The following is a 9,191-nucleotide window of genomic DNA, read 5'->3' as shown; positions in this document are numbered from 1 at the left end:
TGCCTTTCCTGGCAATATCCTGCATAGCAGGTAGGCAATGAGAGAAGCATTTCAGTGACTCAGACCATGGTGTGATGCCTCCATAACCAACAGAGAGCCAGGCATGAAGCAATCTTCATATGGGAAAAATCTGAACCACTGATTCAGGGGTTGCTAATTGGGGATCTGAGACTCAGAGGGGCCTAACACTATCATTTTCTCCATTCTTGTGTTGTGGACTCATAATAATAGGTTAATTATGGTTTTAATTTTGGAAATAGAGATCATTGTTCTTCAACACACAAGCCAGACATATAATGATTTCTTTGTTGCAAGTCTGGCAGAACACAATGCTTCTTGTTTATAACAGCAACTGGACAATTTATTTGCATGCAGGAGGTAGTTTGTTCCACTGGATACCCTTTTGCCTTTACTTTTCCATTGTTCAGAAATAACACAGTATACTACAATTACAATTATACTACAATAAGCCTTCAATTATTGGGTAAAGAAATTTAATCAAACAAGAGCATGGCTTATACATAGCTGCAATTACCTGTAAAGTTATGGATACTGGCAGACAACAGTACTGTCTTTCACTGCCTCATGAGAAATGACATACCTTAATTTAAATATTCTCAACTATCAGTGAGACTCCCATTGTTAAAGAATATTACAGTAATTATTCTATTATGGCATTACTCCACATTACTACTCCCAGATGGACAGTGGAAAGATGGAAACTTTGGTGCCCCTTGAATATGTTCTCTTTGCTGCCATCACACAGTGGGAATATCTATGTATATCTCATATTTTAAAAAGAACACAAGTGGAAGCTCTTGGGATCCAATTCTTCATCATCTGCCATCAGGACACAAAAGCCTTTGCAGCTTTGACCAGCGCAACAATGTCTCTTTTGCTCACAGCTGCCTTTAAAACCTTTGGCTTCTACTAACACATGGATGCTTGGGTACAGACAAGAGTGATCCCCAGCAAGAAAAAGCAGCTTCTGGTGCTGGAGTCAGTGACCTGCCAGAGCACAACTCATTGGCCAAATCAGCCTCTCTGTTTCAGGGCTGAGGCAAAGGACAAGGTTCAAAATGAGATTGCCATACCAAATTTTCACTATTTCAGTGGAGGTGTCTGCAAATATTAAGTGTCTTAAACTCTGTTTTTGTCAACATTAAATTGCTGAATGCAGTAGTGGATGCTGGAGGGTAATGCAGTTGTCCAAAGGTAGGTGCCCAGGGCCATTTTACATTCCTTGTCAAGCATGTGCTGACTTCCAAACAGAACGTCAAAAAGGGCATGCCTCCTGTAAAGCTTGTGTCATATCTGAAAAGATGCGTGGCCGTCACCTGCCTTCTAAGTCACTTTGGGGCAAACTGAGTTGATGCAGTGGCTCTTCTGTACTGCCCAGGACTTCAGGGCAGCTTCCTGAACATCTCATGGATTGCCATCTAAGATGCCCTGGGACAGCCTGCCTGGAGTTCAGATACCACTGCAAACATGGGTATCCCAAAGGCTCCATGTTAGATGCACCAGCCCCCAGTGGGTGTCTCAGAAACTCTACAGAATCTCAAGAGGCCCAAGACACATGCACACAGACACCTGAAGCCTACCTACATTTCCACAAATTTAAATGTGTGGCACATCTGCAGACACTTAGATAGAGAGGCTGAAGTGCATTTAATACTCTTAATGAATCTCCCAATGTGACCTAGATTTGACCTGCTCTTTTTGGTTTAAAAGTTTATACAAAGACAGTTACGGGCACTCGACTAAGAGCATAAGCTCTTAAGCTGTCATAACTGGACCGTTTGTCTATTCTAAACAAAGTTAACCATTTTAAATGAGTTTAAAATATGAGTCCTCCCTTCTTTGCCCTTTTCAGGCTACCATCACCCCAAGCTTCCTCTCCAATGTGGGCATTCATTTTTTCCTGAGAGATCTTGACTGCTACTGCATTTTAGCTGGGTGATCAGTCAAAGAATGTGCCTTTATAAGTTCTTGTTCTGTATAAAGCTGTAGGTTTCCTCTCAGTCTTATTTTAGTTACAAGAGCCATTGTTGGAGATAATGAAAAAACAATGCCATAGAATCTGGGCTCCTGAAGCCCAGCAGCTCTTCAGCTATCCAAAAAGGAGCAATGACAGACCCTATGTGCTTTAGTGAACAATGAAGCCTGATAATATCAGAGACTAGAACTATAGAATCAGTAATCATACCACTGCTAACCTCTTCAGCAGAACTATCCAGCTTCAGCACATACCCAGCAATCCCTTACTGTCCACCATGCCTGTCCAGATACTCTGAGTCCTGAATATTCCTCTGTAAATCTTGCAAAGCCTTCTGCTTCTCCTGCAGAGTTCTGCCATTTATCCCTCCTGCTATTTTACAGCAAACTAGAAACTGAGGTGAGATTAATGAGGTGTAGTAAGCTAGATGGTGCAAATAATTGCTCCATCAACATAATTAGCTGATATCATGTCAAGCTAAACCAAAACCACTGGCACTAGTTCACCTGAACCTACACAGAATATCTACTTTTCTGGGTGTAAGCATCACAGAAATTTGCCACACAACACAAAGCACAATGTATCGTCAACTGTATATGTGAGGATGTATACAACTGCACACATTCATTAAAAACACATAGATACTTTTCACACCATGGAAACTCAAAGTTCAGATTGGAGTTCTGGATCTGAACTCCCAGAAATGGAAGTTCAGATTAATTCATCATCTCCACTCAAACCAAGCATTATGCCTCCTGTAAAATGTACGGCCTCATCCTTGAAATCTATAGCTTTGCAGAGTCTTTAATATGAATCACAATTAAGTTCATTCATTCATTCATTCATTCATTCATATGTCATCACATTTTCTAGCCTTACTGCTCACTCTTTAAGCCATTACATTCTGCTTCAACCTTGTTTCTCTATCCAACTGTGTTGGAATCTTGGATGAAATCACACAAATGAGTCTGTGGATGGTGTAAGCCAGTGTCATTTCACTGGAACTCAAGGTGTTAGTTACATCCTTTTACAACAGCAGTCAATTTAATCCAGGATCAGTGGAATAACATAGTTCCTACATTGTGGTCAAAATGAGTAATGAGGGCAGCGTTGAGGCACCAGGTAAATACATGCCATAAATTCAGCCCTCATATAAATCTAGGAATTTATACAATTGGAAGATACAACCTACTCATCTTGCTGATCACATACTTTTATACTTTAGAAGCTACACATGACTCATTGCTGATGCGAGTAGCTGAAAGCTTGCTAACTCCACAGAATGGCACTGAGCTCTGCTGGCTGTGATTGAGTCCCTGTGACATTAGGTGACATACACCTAAAGGCAGTGGTGCTCAGCTGTGCCACAAAATGGAGAAATGCAAAAGTGAGATTTTTTCAGAGCTCATTTCAAAGTTACTGGAAATAGCATAGCCATTTCCTTTACCTGAATTTTAAAAGGCCTAACATAAATTCCCTGGAGAGAGAACAACAGTGAAAGCAGTGATCATCATACAACTGAGTGACTTAACTGAAATCACTGAAAATAATTCTAGAGCTACTCAGCACGACAAACAGTCCAAATTGAACCTGAAGTGGCATCCTACCCAAAAGCAGGAAGAGTGGTGAAGTGAGACCCCTCATCTGTTTCTAATATGAGCCTCTCATGGGCTTTTATCAGCATCATTGGAAGCCAAGAAGCAAGGACATCTTACTCCATTGCTTTTTCTCCCAGCTTTCAGTGCTCTGCGTAATTAGAACACTTCTAGAAATGCAGCTCATGTGAAGACTTCAATTGTGATCTATTTACCTTAGCCCTTTAACACAATACATACTCTTGAAAATTAATGATGCATTAATACATCAGAAGCTTTTCAGGCCTAAACCACAGACCTATAAAACAGGCTAAACCACAAACAAACTCCAAGCTAACATTTCAGCTGTACCAAGAGACCTAATTCACACAACAAGAAGCCCTGGAACAGCACTTTTAAATTCCAGTGAGATCAGTAATTATGCACTGGTGCACACAAAGGCTCAGGTGAGTCATCCCCGGGGTAGCCTCACCACGAACTGAAGAAATTAATTTCATCTTGAGATCCTATCGACCAAAGAGAAGAAAAAAATGCATCAAAGAAAAGCCAAGCATATATAAATTCAAGCATACATAATAGATACAATAATTTATTGTATGCAAAACAAACGATACATAATTGCAGTTTGAAAAAACTAAACAACTGCTTTACCCAGAGAGTTGCCTACTGACACTTGGGAACCTGGAGAGGATTTTGGGGCCAGCAGAATACTATCACTTTGTAGTTTCCATCTTCAAAGGACTGTATCTAATGAATCCTGATAAGATCCCTGTGAAACAGATCAGTATTATAGCTCATTTCATAGCTAGTTAAAATGACCACTGATCTGGGAAATTTGGGATCCTAAACGTACTGTGATCCTTTTGTGAACTTTCTTTTCCTGCCTTCCATTTTTCTTTTCCTGCTGTCTTCATTTGGGTTCAGAGATAGAATATAGTATTGCTGCAGCTAATTTTTGTCATCCTATGAAATCCACAGAACTGATAGGAACTCAATCAGAACAACTAGGGCTATTAGAGCTAACGGAATGAGCAGGAAACAGCTGAAGCTTAGGGATTAAGAATACAGAAGGAAAGGGCTTTGCACTCTAGGCTGCAGAAAATGCACCCCTTCTCTTTTGAGATTACTAGTCATTTATCTTCTCTTGGAGCACCTCTTCCTGATAAATGGTGCTATCAGGGCAGCCTGCTTATGCCATTTCTAAACCAGTCTGGCAGCAAATTAAACCAGGATGCAAATTTGTCACTCTCAGCCCCTCAGAGAAGATCTACAGAGGGGTTAATTGCACTGTCATGTTTTCAAACCATTCCCTTCTATAGGAGAAGTCATAAAACTTTCTGCATGCACCCTGGGCCAACCCAAGCAGGTTGCCAGTTGCAGGCAGTTAAACACACACTGATATTCACTTGGGCAGTCTACTCTGATGGATCTAATGAAACTACTTGCAAAACGTAAGGTGTACAAGTACTGTCCTGGGGGCCATGTGGCTTATCAGAATTATTTAATTTGACTATTATTTATTTTGCAAGCTATGCTGAATGTCCCTTTATCAGCTTATGAATGCTATCTCCCCTCACTGAATTTTTTAGTTAAACTCTAAGATATAACAGGCAGTACAGCATTACCGATTGATGCAGGCATCAAATCCTCAATGAACTGTCATCTCAGAGTTTTGTGCCACTAAGAAATTTCTGTGCAATGCTATCATCCTGTGATGATAGCATTTATTAGGCAGATGCAAGAGCAAGTGATAGTGTTTCTTCCATCTGCAACATCACCTTTGCATTATCTGTCTCACTCTGTATGGCTCCTAGAGGTGACAGTTGTCAAAATTGCCATCAGAATAATTATTTAAGCATTGATTGAAATTGCTTTCCTTCCAAGATATTACCGTAACAATTCCATCTTCTTTTTGTTCTTTATGGAGAAAAGTCTGGTGAAGCCATAGAAAGAGACTCTCTTCCCATTTGCTGCCTTGGTGCAGTGCTGGGGGATTACACATCACACAACATGGCTCTGTTCCTCACTCCCTTCTGTCCTGAGGAACCTGCCACACACTGTGGAGAAGATCAAGGGAAGCAAAGGCCCAGCAGGGTCAGGCTGCAAAGAACAGAGAGCCCTGCACTCTGAGTCCTTCTCCACAGCATTTCTTGCTGTTGAGGAATCTGGTGACACCAAGAGAAACAGTTATGAAAGCTTCAGAGGATACTGCCCATCATAATGGGTCTCTCACCCAGAAAGCCACAGAGTCTAAGCAGACGAGAGACCAAGGGAATGCAAAAAGCGCAAGCCACCAAAAAGCAAAGTAGCTGGACACCTTTTTTTCTGAAAACTGGACACCTTTTTTTTCTAAAAAGCACAAAGAAAATTTTGGCTTCTATGGAACAGGAGAAATAAGATTTAATTGTGGAATTGTGTCTATATATTTTGCTTATGACATCCTTTTCACACAAGTAAAGCCCAGAGGACAGAGTCATCCAGGAAAGTTTTAATTTATAACTGATAATTTTCAAACTATAGTGTCATGGACCACTACAGTAACTACATGGAAGTAGCTCCATTCAAGCTGCTGAACTGTTAATCCAAATGGAACAGCATAAAATGTTCTTTGTCCTTTTATAAGAGTCTAGAAAACATTTTTTCACTAGCATATTTTTAAATATATATATAATTACTATGGGAGATACTGTATTGATTCTGATAATGTAGCATTCAAAGATATCACCTGAGAGAATAAAATTATGCCCTCTAGTGTAAAAGTAGGTCCTTGCATGGAAATTATAACTAAAATTACAAACCTAAACTTCCATTGGTTCTGTCTCCATATGGACTTTTACACCTACTGAGCACTCACCAGCAGGTAGCTCAGAGGATCTGATCCACAATGTATGAAGACTTTGCTAACTTTCCAATAAAGTGTGGATGTTTTCAAGCATTTTAATACAGAGTTTCCCTTTTCAAAATTGTAATTCTGAGTTTGAGGCCTAAGTACTGTGTTGTTTCGCAGAAAACATGAGCATAAAATCACTCAGTAAGTTTTGCCACAGCCTCCAAAAGAACCAGGGGTTTGGTACAACAAGGAGCAGTTTTAGGTGTCAGGAACAGTTTTCAGGCATTCCCTCTGTCAGCAAGGAGTCTGGTCAGTGAAGCATCTGGATCGCGAGAGACAGCAGTACCTATACTCCATCATTTTTTTTTTAAAGAGTTCAGCTTCCCCACAGTTACCATATACCATCTAGTGATACAAAAGGAAATTGCAATTGCTCATTCACTATTTTTTAAAATGAAAGATGATGGCATTTTTTTAATGGTTTTCTTTCTTTCACTAAAATAAAATATAGTATGCGTGCACTATGTCCTCCATGTGATTAACTGTTTTTCCCTATCTCAAGAATCTTGCGACTCCAGATAGTTTTCAAGATTTCACTTCTGAAGACGTATGATTATGCAAGAATTTCAGCTTCAATAAAGTTAAAATAAAGCCTGCCTTATAGCTACAGATTTTATGAGCAGTTGTAAGTTCCTGTTAAATCCTGCATATGTAAAATTTGGGGCCAAATTTAAAAGAAACCCAAAATCTAACCTTGTAAATTTGGTAAACATCATGATTTTGAAGATCCCAAAATACTTTTTTTTCTGAGTTTGATTGCTCCCTTGGTTGATGGGGAAGATATCAAAGAGAAAGAGATCCAAGTGATGATGAGACTAAGGCACAAGATTTGCTTTTGGGAAAAGAAAGCTTTAATCCTGCAAACTCTCTGCCTGGAAAACTAAAAGATTTAAACACACTGTATTGTAATGCAATAACTGTTTTGTGGTGGGATTTTTCTGCTTGTCTGCATCACCATATGGATGACTTCAATTCCACAGCAACATACACTGTGATATGATTCTGACAGCTGGGATAATGGAAAAAGTCAATGTTTACTTACTGGCAGAAGAAAATGTTACCTTGTCTGCCAACTGGGGCAATAAAATAAATTTGTTTTGTATGCTCTGTGGAATTTTTTAATGCCACTAAATGAAAACAAAAGAATCAAGATCTCTCCTTGGGAGTTCACAGACAGAATGGGTAGAGATACAGCAAAAGTAACAGATTGAGAGAACTGAGAAAATGAACTCACCCCGAGCTCCTCTTCTCCCACTCCTCCTCCTCAGCATCATTCAGCTTCCTGTTTTTAAAGCAAAATGGGATTGTTCTCATGACTAACCAGCACAATCCTTCCAAAGCTGTTAAATAACAGCATTTTTGGCAGAAGTTACTAAATATCTAGATTATGTAAGCAAAATACAGATATTCCATGAGGTACAGTAGTTGCATTTCCATACACCAATTCGGCCTTTAACTGACACTTTGTTCTGAATCTACAAATAGCAACTGAAAATCAGTTTAGCTACAGTGCAGCAGGACTGTAAATGCAGATTGCTGAAACAGGCATAAACCTCAGCAGTTTCTAGATAGTCAAAATGAAAAAACACTTGCAAACTTAAAGGGGCTTTGGACTTCCATCAATCAGCTTACATTTCATACATCATTGACACAGCTGCAATTGCATTTCAAGAGAGTTCAAGTGAATGTCATTTTGTCTCACTGACATCATCTTAAAACACTTGTAGCACAAGGGATAAGCTTGTGTCTTGGACTGTGAAAAACTGTAAGTATCATTTGTAAAAAGAAATAATCCTGGAAAAATTGTGTATCTTAGTCCTCCATGACTGTACAACATTTATTGCTTCAATGAAAATGGCACTGCAACATGAGGATCTCCTGCTTTAGGACAGCTTAGAGGAAAAGGAATGCAGAGAGTGATAAGCAGCAGGGGGTTCATAAAGGAATGTGCCACTCAAGCAAAATCAAGATTTGTCATTAGTACATTTACATGTTGTAGCTTAATTCTCAGCCCCTCTCTGACTCCCTACAAGGAAGAGACAAGTTGGCAGCACACTGCCAACTTTACACCTTCTCAGTCTTTACAGAGGGTTTGCTGAAGGTGCAGGAGTGCGGAATTAGCATGATACCACACATCACCCACTCTATTGCCAATAGTGTTAGCTTGCAGCAGTTTTGAGGTTCTCCACAACTTCCCAAACTGCTTTGATATAAACTGACTCAAAACCACAGCAGAAGAAAACTGCTTTTTCCCCCTCCCATCTCAGCAAGGATTGAGCAGCAAGGATTGAGCTCTTTGAGGAATATAAGACATTGGCACATCTGCAAAGGTTTGGTTGCATCACATAGATTTGAAGAAGCAGAAAAAAATGCTTTATAAATAGAAACACTCATATATGGATTAATAGTTCTCTACCATCACAATGTCAGCAAAATATTAATGGTGGGACTGTAGACACTTAGCAGAGGGAGTGGAGTTTTTTAAGAATTAGTCTGGTGAATCATTACTTTTGAAACCACTGCATTAATTAATATTTTAGTGGCCAGCAAAAGACGTAAATTTCACAGTGATGACACTGTAGACAACGATAAAAATACACAAGGAGAAACATAGCAGAACACAACATAACTGTGAAGCAAGTAGATGTAGAAAAGGTACAATAGAGGTGGCTTCAATTTTAACAGACAGGTTTAAAGTAATAGGCAGAAA

The sequence above is a fragment of the Zosterops lateralis genome (genome assembly GCF_965231275.1).
Source record: "Zosterops lateralis genome assembly, chromosome: 3".
NCBI lineage: Eukaryota > Metazoa > Chordata > Aves > Passeriformes > Zosteropidae > Zosterops > Zosterops lateralis.
Note: the sequence above shows the minus strand (reverse complement) of the source record.